The sequence below is a fragment of the Ovis aries genome, chromosome 26 (assembly GCF_016772045.2).
Source record: "Ovis aries strain OAR_USU_Benz2616 breed Rambouillet chromosome 26, ARS-UI_Ramb_v3.0, whole genome shotgun sequence".
NCBI classification, from domain to species: Eukaryota; Metazoa; Chordata; class Mammalia; order Artiodactyla; family Bovidae; genus Ovis; species Ovis aries.
The window spans coordinates 689590-704451 of record NC_056079.1 but is presented as its reverse complement, the minus strand read 5'-3'; positions in this window follow the sequence as shown (position 1 = coordinate 704451).

Below are 14862 nucleotides of genomic sequence, written 5' to 3'. Positions count from 1 at the left end.
GAGGGCCTGGCTGGTGACACCGATATTCATGAGCCACTTAGCGTACCTGGTGATCACACACTGACAGCATCTCTTTGGCTATCACAGAATAGAAACGATCGCATTCTCCTCCAATAAATTTATTCCAGATGATCAAGCCTCTGAACTCGATTAAAAGGTCACTTGCTATGTAAACTACTCGCCAGTAGCACCCACCGCATACTTATGCTACACCCACAAACAGTGTCCGGTGTTCCAAGTGTGTCCACTTCTTTAAAAAATGCTGTGTGCTGTCTCCTGTAAGGGGCACACACAGTGCGCAAAACTCCTGACACCTCAGACCCTTGTCTGATTAACCAGCTGGGCCTGCATCTCGTCCTCTTCCCCGGACGACGCTTTCACACTTGCGTGGCCTTCTGGTTCCTTTCTGGAAATGAGGTAAGACTGATGAGGGAGAGCCACGCAGCATCAGCAGCAGGGCCAGAGTGTGGATCAGGCCTGGCCAGGACAAGTGTCCTCTGCAAACACAGGTTCAGAAACAGCTACGGGAGGAGAGGCAGCCACTGGGCCCAGCGACCTGAATCTAGCTTCTCTTCTGCAGAAGTGAACGTGCTCAAGGCACTTTATTATCCACAATCTCAGGGCCCAATTCCATCTCCATTCTGCCATGACACCCATCAGTCACAGCTGAGAGGCGTGGCCAGGCGTGTGCTGCTCACGAGCCCTAGATATCATCAGCCCTCGCCAGCCCACCATTCACACTCACAGTTCCAGGCCATTCAACGTACTGAGGGCAGCAATAAAACAGCCCATGAGTAAGGTCTTAATCTGCCCTGAGAGAGCCTGCACCCACGCCTCATTATTCCACTGTCTGAATGAAGCCAGCTGGGCTTCTCGGGTGACTGGCTCTTTGGAGCTCGGCTCTGGCAGGGCAGAATTGGTTGACCTCATCCTCTGCGAGGACTCTGGCAACTGTGAAAGGAGACTCCAAGGCCCTTGCAGGGCCATCCCTGCCCAGAGGAAAGTGTTTTTACCTGGATGAGCTCCACCTCCAATCCCCCAACCGGAGCCTGTGGATTCAGAGACGACACAGACAAGTCCACTGTCAAAACTTATTTGCTGCACAATTTACTTCATCCCAGAGTTTGGTTTTGGAGATCACTAGAGGGATTGATTTGACTGATTACAACGAATAGTATAACTCACCTCAAGAACAGTCCCCAGCATAAGCCTAATGCATGGGAGGTCCAGCCCACACCTCAAGTCTAAGTAGCCCACCTAGCAAGGGTCTAGAGGAGAGCTGTAGCCCCACACCCAGGATATGCGTGTGCGCATGTGTGTGCTTGTGCACGTATGTGTTTTTGCATGTGTGCTTGTGCATTGCTTATGCATTCGTGCCTGTGTGTGCTTGTGCACGTGTGCTTGTGTATTGCTTGTGCATGTGTGTGCCTGTGTGTGCATGCATATGTTCTTGTGTGTGTCTGCTTGTGCACGTGTGCCTATGTGTGTGCACTTGTGTGTATGTGTGTGTATGTGTGTTTGTGTGTCACACATGTGCACGTGTGCCAGAAACGGGGCAGAACAGGAAGGGGAGACCTGACGGTTCTCCCCCCTCACCTGCCCTCCTGCACTCTCAGCTGCCTCCGCCCTCACAAATAGAGCAAATACAGCTGAAGTGCATACCCCTTTGTCCAAAAGCCGAAATTTAAAAGGTTCTGAAAATCACTGGTGTGGGCGACTCAGCTGGCAGAGCACACCTGGCTGGAATGACCTTTGTCACCACGGGTGTGAAGACCCTGCTCCTGCAGACAGGACAAAGCCAACCCACTCTGGGATACCCGTGCCTCTAGGGGGATAACCTGGGGTCTCTGGGCAGCACCTCCTGTGCCCTTTTCTTCCCAGCACCTTCCATGGCTAACACTCAGGACAGGAGCTGTCTACTCCTCATCGCACTGGCTTCGGCACCTGGTAAACGACCCCACTGCAGACATCCCCTCTGCCCTAAGTCTGACTTAGTCCAGAGACTCCACAGTATAAAATTCTGAAACTGGCCTACAGGCTAAGTTGCAAGAAAAAGCATGTAGACTAGAGCAATGGGACACAGGAATATGGTTTTGAAGGAGGAAGGCTCCATGTGTCCTGGTCCTGTGGGTTCCCCTGTGCTCCCTCCAGACTCACACCAGCCAGGAACCTGGTCTCAGTGCCCTGATCTCAGCCTACAAACATGAAGAGCACGAACGACCACTGACAGGATACGACCGCTGACCTAAGCCAGCAAGCGGCAGAAGCGTCCCCTTTAGTCCCAGTGGAGGACAGGGAGGACGCAGCTCCCAGAGCTGCAGGCACTTAATTTCAATTGAGAACCAGGCAATTTAAAAAAATTATTGGATTACAGTTGATTTACAATGTTTTGCTAGTTTCATAGGCAATTTTTTAAGTCCCTTTCTGTCCCGTGGTCAGTGAGCTCTGATTTCATGATCTTGCCAGCCAGCACTGCTAAGGGAAAGGTCACGAACAGACAGAGGAGAAGACACAGGGAGGTGGGAATGGAGGGTGGTGCCAACCATCACCTCCAGGCTCGGCTGGCCCGTTCCCCACCTGCTGCCCACCCCCACCACCCCCGCCCACTGTATACACACAAGCTCAGCTCCTGGCTCATCATGAGTCAAAGAGAAGACACCGCTTTCTCTAGAGACCAGCTCCAAGCCCTCTGAGCTGTACACATGCCACTGGGGAAAAGATCGTCTCAATATGCACACCTTCCCTAGAAAACCAAGTTATAAATCACAACAGCCCAAAGGCACTTCCTGTAGGTAAAGCAATCAGAATTGAGGTTTGAGTAAACCGCCGTTTAAGCTGAGCTCACCACTGTCTGATTAAAACCATGTAAAACCCTCCTTCTCAGGAAAGAGAAGAGACTCAGAGTTGCAGAGTCTGGCGCAGGCCTCGGAGCACCAACCCACATCAGCAAGCCCAGTCGCTAGGAAGCCGCTACAAAGTCCAACTGCCAAGCTGCTGGGACCTGCTGGAGTCGGGGTGTGGGAGCCACAGCAGCCCGGCCCAAGGGCTCAGCAAGCCCATCCATGAAACATTTCCACGCACCCACAACACATCCCAGCAAATTTAGGAACACCTACACGTGGGGAAACAGGTACTAATCAGGTACCAATTAGTACCTTCAGGTTCTAATCAGGGTGCAGCTTCAGATGGCACTGGTTGTGGGGAAGGGGCCTGGGCAGCACCCGTGACGCAGTTTAAGAGGTATCGACCACATGCTTCATTATCAGGCGCAGGACGAGTCTCAGGAAGGGAGGCCCGGGGCATCGCCCCGGAGCATGTCTGACACCCATTCCCTGAATGCAGCAGCGGAGAGCAGAGCCTGGAGCACTGTGGGGCCGGGCTTGTGCCTGGAGCCTCAGCTGTACACACGTCCAGGGCTCTGGGTGGGTCCATGGGCAGCACAAGGAGGGCCCCAGCCCTCGGGGTCTCAGTCAGCACCCTAAGTGGGGGCAGCTAATCAAACAAACAGGAAGCTGGGCCCAGACTGTGCAGGCAGAGAGCAGACGAGGGGCCGCTGTGTGACTGAGCTCAGAACGCTCTTTCTCGCTGAGGGGAGATGAGCACAGAACAGTGGAGCCGCAGTAGCTGTGGGCACCTGACTGCAGTCGGGGGGGGGGGTACAGCTGTCACCACGGCAACCTCCTCCGGAGGCCCAGGAGAACACGCCCTGTACAGCTCCCAGATGCTGTGGGACTGCAGGGGACTGCCTTGCTGCAGGGAGCTCCCTGATAACAGGAGTGCCCCTGCAGGGCTCTGGGATCTGTCAGTGTTTGCTTCAGAAGCTCTGCGCTGTTCTGAGCTGATGGCTGAGGAAACACCTAGTACAAAAACAAAGATTTCCTAACAGAGGTAAGTCACCCTCTTGAGGCAGCGTCCCTGGCCTGTGACTCCATGAACTCACACAGACCCCGTCAGCACTCCCAGTTGGGCAAACCCACGGACAGTCAGGAGGCGGTTCCTGATGAGTGCCACGTCTTATCTTAGATACTCACATGCCCTCTGCCTTTTACTCCAAAATACTAGAAGGTTTTCCTTAATTAAGAACTTGATTTTGCATGTTTGTTTCTCATTTTGAGTTTCTTATATGAGAAAGCACAAAGGACAATATAACAAAACTGGGCATCCATTGCCTACATTTTCTTAAGAAGTAAGACCTTCATGCTGAGTGTCCACTGTGCCCTCATACACACACCCACAGAGACACTAACATGCCCAGACTCACGTCGTTGTTGGTTTCCTGTCTTTATCCACAAATAAATACACTATAAACATGTTTAAACATACATCAGGGACATCCTATGAAACAATCTTTTCGACACCTGCTCTTATTTTTACTCAAGAATCTTTCCACATGGATGACTATGGGCCACACTGAAATAAACACCACAAGCGCTCAACACTAGCGTGAGGGTTTCTCTAGAATGGACATGAAAAGATGAGCTTTCCAGGTGCCGGGTGAAGTTTTTCCACTCTACTGGACGCTGCCAGGCTGCTTAGCAATTGGACGCACAGCTAACCCTCCCACATGCAGTGCGAGTGGGCTCCTTCTCCCGCATCCTCACCATTAGATATGATTCGCTTTGTTAATGCCTGTGGATGCGACAGGTGCCCAGCTATAGCCAGTACCTTAATTTGTATTCTCCTGGTCACTGTGTTATGGACCAGCTAGCCTCCCTCAACCCTTTTCCCAGCCAAACAACCACATGAGTCAAAATTATTTATTAAAAAGCAACCATTTAAAGTCTGGAAATTGACCTAAGAACATGTAACAAATAAAGAAATATTAACAGCCTGCAGTAAACATGGTCTCAGTAAACACAACCAGCTCCCTCCCTGTCCCCAGCCTGGTGTCTGGGAAGTTCCTTTCCAGCTTTGCAGATGGGTTTCCTCCCTTCAGCTTCAATGAAGGGGCCCAGGAGGCCAGGACACTGGCATCTCCCATTCTCCTAAACTCCAAAGGCCAAAATTCTGGTAGTGCACCAGCAGGCTAGAGCATCCTTCCCCAACCCAGTCCGTCCCTCAGGGAGGAAGCTCTACTCCAGATACAGAAAGCCAGATGGCCCCTCTACTGTCCTTTGCCCATAAAACAGAGGTTCTATAAAGAGAGGCGCAACCGACTGAATGCTTGTGTCCCCCTCAATTTCACGTTTTGAAGCTCTAATCGTCAGTGTGCTGGTAATAACTGGTAGGGTCTTCAGGAAGAGATCAAGTTTAGATGAGGGTGGAGCTCCCTGACAGGTCAGTCCTGCATAAAGCGGAGAAGACGAGAGACTGACACTGGTTTCTCTCTTCTTCCCTCCCTCCCTCCCCACTCTCTTCAACAGAGCAGCAAAAGGCCACACCCGGGAAGAGAATCCTCTCCGAGAACCTGACCACCTCAGCATCTGGAACTGACTTCCAGGCTCCAGAAGCATGAGAAGTAACTTACTTGTTACTTAAGCCACCTGGGCTACGGTGATTTGTCAGAGCAGCACAACTAAGACAAGAAGCAAGCCGAGAAGACCAGACACACCTGCAGCTGCCCAGTCCTGCCCCTAGAGCAGGGGTCACTCAGAGCAAAGCAGCCTGGCACCGCAGCCCACAGCCTGTGCCCCCCCCCCCCCCCGGAGAGGCAGTCCAGGAGAACTGAGAGCCCCCGACTCTCCCCAAAGGAACTGACTTCATTTGAAACAAACTATGAGAAACCCAAGCTCAAGAGCACCCTCGAGACAATGGACATTTTGGTGAAGGAATGAAGATGAGGATGGTAAGTGTATGACAACAACGATAAAGGCAAACGAGTTCACCACAAAGAAGCAGGGGAATACACAGCTAAGAAGAGCTTTCCTAGGGTTGCAGCAAATCTCAAAGAGAGACCTTAGAAACTATCCTTGAAAGGGGGCCCAGATGTAACTGGATCAGACTGTGTGGCACAAAGTATTCCCCTGGGCATAACAGAAAACAACAGAGCAATCAGCTGACAATTAGCAGAGCCTGGAGAATTCCACGGACAGACGAGTTTGGTGAGCTGCAGTCCATGGGCTGCAAAGAGTCGGACACAACTGAGCGACTTTTACTTCACACAACAGCTGGATATATCAAATGAGGCAGAAATGTTAAGATAGAGAAATATTGAGACAAACAAAAATCTAGTAAAACTACTGTTATCTGAGTAACTGTGCAAGGCTGTGCGCTCTGAAGAGCTCACATTGCAGGGGATGTAGACATCACTTAGAAAGTCCAGTCAGTTCAGTTCAGTCGCTCAGTCATGTCTGACTCTTTGCGACCCCATGAACCACAGCACACAAGCTCTCCCTGTCCATCACCAACTCCCAGAGTCCACCCAAACCCATGTCCATTGAGTTGGTGATGCCATCCAACCATCTCATCCTCTGTCGTCCCCTTCTCCTCCTGCCCTCAATCTTTCCCAGCATCAGGGTCTTTTCAAATGAGTCAGCTCTTCACATCAGGTGGCCAAAGTATTGGAGTTTCAGCTTGAACATCAGTCCTACCAATAAATACCCAGGACTGATCTCCTTTAGGATGGACTCGTTGGATCTTCTTGCAGTCCAAGGGACAGTCTTCTCCAACACCACAGTTCAAAAGCATCAATTCTTTGGTGCTCAGCTTTCTTTATAGTCCAACTCTCACATCCATACATGACTACTGGAAAAACCATAGCCTTGACAAGACGGACCTTTGTTGACAAAGTAATGTCTCTGCTTTGCAATATGCTGTCTAGGTTGGTCTAACTTTCCTTCCAAGGAGTAAAGTGTCTTTTAATTTCATGGCTGCAATCACTATCTGCAGTGATTTTAGAGCCCCACCCCCAAATAAAGTCTGAACTGTTTGCACTGTTTCCCCATCTATTTGCCATGAAGTTATGGACCGGATGCCATGATATTAGTTTTCTGAATGCTGAGCTTTAAGTCAACTTTTTCCCTCTCCACTTTCACTTTCATCAAGAGGCTCTTTAGTTCTTCTTCACTTTCTGCCATAAGGGTAGTGTCATCTGCGTATCTGACGTTATTGATATTTCTCCCAGCAATCTTGATTCTAGCTTGTGCTTCTTCCAGCCCAGTGTTTCTCATGATGTACTCTTGATACGAATAAGCAGGGTGACAATACACAGCCTTGATGTATTCCTTTTCCTACTTGGAACCAGCCTGTTGTTCCATGTCCAGTTCTAACTGTTGGTTCCTGACCTGCTTACAGGCTTCTTAAGAGGCAGGTCAGGTGGTCTGGTATTCTCATCTCTTGAAGAATTTTCCACAGTTTATTGTGATCCACACAGTCAAAGGATTTGGCATAGTCAATAAAGGAGAAGTAGATGTTTTTTTGAACTCTCTTGCTTTTTCCATGATCCAGTGGATGTTGGCAATTTGATCTCTGCCTTTTCTAAAACCAGCTTGAACATCTGGAAGTTCATGGTTCACGTATTGCTGACGTCTGGCTTGAAGAATTTTGAGCATTACTTTACTAACGTGTGAGATGAGTGCAATTGTGCAGTAGTTTGAGCATTATTTGGTACTGGAATGAAAACTGACCTTTCCCAGTCCTGTGGCCACTGCTGAGTTTTCCAAATTTGCTGGCACATTGAGTGTAGCACTTTCACAGCATCATCTTTTAGGATTTGAAATAGTTCAACTGGAATTCCATCACCTCCACTAGCTTTGTTCATAGTGATGCTTTCTAAGGCCCACTTGACTTCACATTCCAGGATGTCTGGCTCTATGAGTGATCACACCATCGTGATTATCTTGGTCATGACAATCTTTTTTGTACAGTTTTTCTGTGTATTCTTGCCACCTCTTCTTAATATCTTCTGCTTCTGTTAGGTCCAGACCATTTCTGTCCTTTATTGAGCCTATCTGTGTATGAAATGTTCCTTTGGTATCTGTAATTTTCTTGAAGAGATCACTAGTCTTTCCCATTCTATTGTTTTCCTCTATTTCTTTGCATTGCTCGCTGAGGAAGGCTTTCTTATCTCTCCCTGCTATTCTTTGGAACTCTGCATTCAGATGGGTGTATCTTTCCTTTTCGCCTTTGCTTTGATGGTAGCCACTGAGAGAGGGCAAACAGACTGAAACCACAATCACAGACAACTAGCCAATCTGATTACATGGACCACACCCTTGTCTAACTCGATGAACTCAGCCATGCCACGTGCGGCCACCCAAGATGGACGGGTCATGGTGGAGAGGTCTGACAGAATGTGGTCCACTGGAGAAGGGAATGGCAAACCACTTCAGAATTCTTGCCTTGAGAACCCCATGAACAGTATGAAACGGCAAAGTGATAGGATACTCAAAGAGGAAATCCCCAGGTCAGTAGGTGCCCAATATGCTACTGGAGATCAGTGAGAAATAACTCCAGAAAGAAAGAAGGGATGGAGCCAAAGCAAAAATAATATCCAGTTGTGGATGGGACTGGTGATAGAAGCAAGGTTCAATGCTGTATAGAGCAATATTGCATAGGAACCTGGAATGTTAGGTCCATGAGTCAAGGCAAATTGGAAGTGGTCAAACAGGAGATGACAAGAATGAATATTGACATTTTAGGAATCAGCGAACTTAGATGGACTGGAATGGGTGAATTTAACTCAGATGATCATTATACCTACTACGGTGGGCAAGAATACCTTAGAAGAAATGGAGTAGCCATCATAGTCAACAAAAGAGTCTGAAATGCAGTACTTGGATGCAATCTCAAAAACGACAGAATGATCTCTGTTCATTTCCAAAGCAAACCATTCAATATCACAGTAATCCAAGTCTATGCCCCGACCAGTAACGCTGAAGAAGCTGAAATTGAACAGTTCTATGAAGACCTACAAGGCCTTCTATAACTAATGCCTGAAAAAGATGTCCTTTTCACTATAGGGGACTGGAATGCAAAAATGGGAAGTCAAGATACACCTGGAGTAACAGGCAAATTTGGCCTTGGAGTACAGAATGAAGCAGGGCAAAGGCTAATAGAGTTCTACCAAGAGAACGCACTGGTCATAGCAAACTCCCTCTTCCAATAACACAAGAGAAGACTCTACACATGGACATCACCAGATGGTTGACACCAAAATCAGATTGATTCTATTCTGTGCAGCCAAAGATGGAGACGCTCTATACAGTCAGCAAAAACAAAACTGGGAGCTGACTGTGGCTCAGATCGTGAACTCCTAATTGCCAAATTCAGACTGAAATTGAAGAAAGTGGAGAAAACCACTAGACCATTCAGGGATGACCCAAATCAAATCCCTTATGACTATATAGTGGAAGTGAGAAATAGGGACTAGATCTGATAAGAGTGCCTGATGAACTATGGATGGAGGTTTGTGACACTGTACAGAAGACAGGAATCAAGACCATCCCCAAGAAAAAGAAATGCAAAAAAAGCAAAATGGCTGTCTGAGGAGGCCTTACAAATAGCTGTGAAAATAAGGGGAATGAAAAGCAAAGGAGAGTCCAGTCAACAAGTATTAAAAATCAAGCAACAAAGTCAAAAGGAAGCCCCAGAGGGAAGATCAACATCCTGGACTGTCACAGTAAGTTATCTAGAATGTCTAGATTTCAATACAAAATTATGAGCCACACAAACAGGAACATGTGATGCACATGCAGAAACAAGAGAAAAGGGGGGGCAATGGAAAAGTGACTGCCTATGAGAGCACCCAGGTTTCAGACTTAACAGAGACACCAGAACATCCATTATAAATATGTTCCTAGAACTAAAGGAAACCATGTTGGAAAAGAACTGAAAATAGTGAAGATCAATAAAGACATAGAAATTGGAAAAAAAGCTAAATGGAAATTCTTGTACTGAAAAGTATGGTAATTGAAAAGTTCATTTGACGGGTTTGGAAATAAATCTGAATTGCCGGGGAATAAGCAAACTTGAGATAGGTCAGTAGAGACAATGCAACATGACAAGCAGAGGGGAAAGGGGGATGAAGTAAAACGAAGAGAGCCTTAAAGAAATGTGGGCCAGGGACTTCCCGGCTGGTCAAGTGGCTAAGACTATTCTGTGCTCCCAGTGCAGGGGTACAGGTTGCATCCCTCATCAGGGAACTAGATCCCACATGCTGCAATGAAGATGGGAGAGCTCATGTGCCACAACTAAGACATAAAACAGCCAAATGAAATAAATAAATATTAAAAAACAAAAAAAGTGGGCTGTCATTAGCTAAATCAATATATATGTAACAGGAAAAAGAGGAAAAAAGGGAAAGAGAAACAGAAAAAATATTCAAAGAAACAATGGCTGAAATCAAAGTTCCACATTTTGATGAAAAACGTTAATATACACATCCAAGAAGCTCAACAAATTCTAACCAGGATAATGCAGAGACTCACACCCAGACACATCGTAACACAAAAGCTAAACGCCAGGAGAAAAGCTGGAAAGCGGCGAGAGGAGCGATTTGCCACATGCAGGTGAGCGCTAAGAAGACTGCTCCTGAAGGTGCATCAGGAGCAGCGAACTCAGAAGGAGGCGGCAAGTCTAAGTGCCGAGAGAAAACACCTTCAGCCAAAAATCTTACAGTGATCAAAATTAGCTTTCCAAAGATGAAGGTAAAATGAATTTCCCAATAGATAAACACAAAGATTGTATTGCTGGCAGAACTTAGAAGAAATACTAGAGTAAATTTTTCTGACTGAAAGCAAGTGACTCAAGCCAGTCATTCAGATACCTGGCGGCGGTGGGGTGGGTGGCAACACCAGTAAGGTAGGCAAAATTAACCGTCCTCCCCAATCTCCACACCCTAATATCCAGAACCTGTGACTTATATTGGGGTACATGGCAAAGGGGAGTTGAGGCTGCAGATGGAATTAAGGTTGGCAATTAGCTGATCTCAAGACAAGAGATGATTCTGGATAATCTGAGTAAGCCCAGTGGAATCACCAGGTCCATATGACTGGAAAAGCGAAGCAGAAGACAGCAAGCGAGATGGCAGTGCGAGGACTCAGTCCCAAGCCTACATGCTCGGAAGATGAACGGGCCCTGAGTCACGCAGCCGCTGGAAGCGAAAGCAAGCAGGGAAGTGGGTCCTGCACTAGGCCTCCCAGAGGAACACAGCACTGTTGGCGGCCTGACTATCGCCCAGCCAGGGCGTTCCAGACTTCTCGCCTCCAGCAATGCCAGGTAATATGTCTGTGGTCCTTTAAGCCACCTCATTTGTGATGATTTGCTACAGCAGCAACAGAAAACTAATACAGCTGGTAAAGGTAACAATTATAAAAGAAAACAATTAAAAATACCACATAAATACACATTTTTTCTTTCTTCCCTTAACTGATTTGAAAAGCAATTGCAGAAGACAATATGCATATGGTTATACTAATAATGCACGTAATTATATACATGTAATTATCAAAACCAGTTGGTCTTAGAGCATGAAGACAAAGAGCCCAAGGAGAGGAATACAGCAAAGAGAGACACCCTCACACACATGGTCAAATGATTTTCAATGAGGTACCAACACCACACAACAGGCAGAGGACAATTTTTCAACAAATGTTGAGAAAACTGGAAATCATCATGCAAAAAAAAAAAAATGAAGTTGGACTTTACTTATTATCTTCACCACCTACAAAAATTAACCCAAAATGGATTAAGTACCCAAACATAAAACTCCTACACAGATGAAATGCTTTGTATCATTGGACTTAGCGTTGCTTTCTTGAATAAGACACCAAAAGCACAGGCAACAGAACAAAAACAGACAAGTGGGACTGCTTGAGACTTGGAAGCAGTCAACATGCCCTTCAGTAGGTGACTGGATACATAAACTGTGGTCCATCCAGACAATGCAGGGGTAGTCAGTGATAAAAAGAAATGCACTATCAAATCATAAAAAGACATGGAAAAACCTTAAATGCATTATCACTGAGTGAAAGAAGCCAATCAGAAAAGGCTAAAGACTGTGATTCCAACTCTATGACATTCTGGAAAAGGCAAAACCACAGAGACAGGAGAAAGATCAAGGTTTGGAGGAGGGAGGAACAGGTGGAGCATGGAGGATTCTTAGTGCAGTGAAACTACTGTGTGTGACATTATAATGATGGAAACACATCGTTATATATTTGTCCAAAGCCTCAGAAAATACAACACCAAGGGTGAATCCTGATGTAATCGTGATGTAACCACAGACTCGGCATGATGCCAATGTGTCCATGCAGGTTCGTCAGTTGTAACACGTGGACCATCAGGCAGGAATGGTGATGGGGGGGCGGGTGGGGTGTGGTGTGTAGGGGCAGCGGATGTATAGGAAATCTCTAGTGCCATGCTCAGTCCTTAAATTGTGTCCAACTCTTTGCAACCCCATGAACTTTAGTCCACCAGGCTCCTCTGTCCATGGTATTTTCCAGACAAGAATATTGGAGTGGGCTGCAACTTCCTCCTCCAGGGGATCTCCCTGACCCAGGGATCAAACCTGCATCTCTTGCGCTGGCAGGTAGATTCTTCATCAGTGCGCCACCTGGGAAGCACCACAGGAAATCTCTAACGTTCTCCTTAATTTTGCTGTGAATGTTAAACTGTTCCAAAAATACTGCCTTAAATTATTTTCAATTCCCATTTTTATTTGGATTAAAAATACTGTAAGTGCTAATAAATGAATTCAGGAAAACTGCAGATACAAAATCAACACACAAAAATCAGTTGCATCTCTATAATAACAATGAACAATATTAAAAGATAATTTTTTAAAATTTTCATTTACAAAAGCATCAAAAAATGAAATATAATACTTAGAAATAAATTTAATCAAGGAGGCAAAAGACTAATACACTGAAAACTACAAAACAGTGCTAAAAGAAATGGAAAGAGACATTAATGAATGGAAACATCCTACATTCAGGGATTGGAAGACTTAATATTGTTAAGATGACCATATCAGGACTTCCCTTGTGGTCCAGTGGTAAAGAATGTGCCTTGCAATTCTAAGAACAAGGGTTTGATCCCTAGTTGGGAAACTAAGATTACACACATCAAGAGGCTACTAAGTCCCTGAACTGCAACCTGAGAGCCCACAGGCTGGCCTCAAGCCACAATAGAAGATCCTGCATGACACAACAAAGATCCCGTCTGCTGCAACTAAGACCTAACGCAGGCAAATAAATAAAGAAAATGAACATTATAGACAAATAATAAACTTTTAAAAAAGATGACGATATTACCCGAAGTGATCTATGGATTCAATGCAATCTCAGTCAGAACTGCAATAGTGGTTTTTTGCAGAAAGAGAAAAACCCAGCCTAAAGTTCATATGCAGTCTTAATGGAGCCCAAGTAGCCTAGACAATATTAAAGATGAAGAAAAAAGTTGAAACTCTCTCTGATCTAAACACTTCCTACAAAGCAACAGTGATTAAACCATGGTGCTGGCACAAAGAAAGATAAACAGACCAATGAAACAGAATAGATAGCCCAGAAAAGAAACCCTCACACGTATGGTCAACTGATTTTCCACAAGAGTGTCAAGACAACTCAATGGGGAAAGAGGTGTCTTTTCAAAACATAGTCCTTGGGAACCTGAACGTCTACATTCAAAACAAATGAAGCTGGACCCTCACCTTATACATAGGGATTCCCAGGTGGCTCAGTGGTAAAGAATCCGCCTGCCAATGCAGCAGACACAGGAGATTCAGGTTCAAACCCTGGGTCAGGAAGATCTCCTGGAGAAGGAAATGGCAATGCACTCCAGTATCTTTGCCTACAAAATCCCATGGACAGAGGAGCCTGATGGGCTACAATCCATGGGTGCCAAGGCCATTCCATGGGCAAAGGACGGTCTTTTCAACACACGGTCCTTGGGAAACCTGAAGATCCACAAGCAAAACAAATGAAGCTGGACCCTCACTTTCTACCACATTGAAAAATTAACTCCAAATGGATCAAAGAGCTAAACAATCAAAAATATAAAATTCATAGAAAACTTAAGGTCAACATAAAACTTTTGGGGAGTTCCTGGGTAGTCAGGATAAAGGACAGAAATGGTATGGACCTAACAGAAGCAGAAGATATTAAGAACAGGTGGCAAGAATACACAGAAGAACTATACAAAAAAGATCTTCACAACCCAGATAATCACGATGGTGTGATCACTCATCTAGAGCCAGACATCCTGGAATGTGAAGTCAAGTGGGCCTTAGAAAGCATCACTACGAACAAAGCTAGTGGAGGTGATGGAATTCCAGTTGAACTATTTCAAATACTGAAAGATGATGCTGTGAAAGTGCTGCACTCAATATGCCAGCAAATTTGGAAAACTCAACAGTGGCCACAGGACTGGAAAAGGTCAGTTTTCATTCCAATCCCAAAGAAAGGCAATGCCAAAGAATGCTCAAACTACCACACAATTGCACTCAGCTCACACGCTAGTAAAGTAATGCTCAAGATTCTCCAAGCCAGGCTTCAGCAGTAGGTGAACTATGAACTTCCAGATGTTCAAGCTGGTTGTAGAAAAGGCAGAGGAACCAGAGATCAAATTGCCAACATCCGCTGGATCATGGAAAAAGCAAGAGAGTTCCAGAAAAAACATCTATTTCTGCTTTATTGACTATGCCAAAGCCTTTGACTGTGTGGATCACAATAAACTGTGGAAAATTCTTCAAGAGATGGGAATACCAGACCACCTAACCTGCCTCTTGAGAAACCTATATGCAGTTCAGGAAGCAGCAGTTAGAACTGGACATGGAACAACAGACTGGTTCCACATAGGAAAAGGAGTACGTCAAGGCTGTATACTGTCACCCTGCTTATTTAACTTCTATGCAGAGTACATCATGAGAAATGCTGGGATAGAAGAAGCACAAGCTAGAATCAAGATTGCTGGGAGAAATATCAA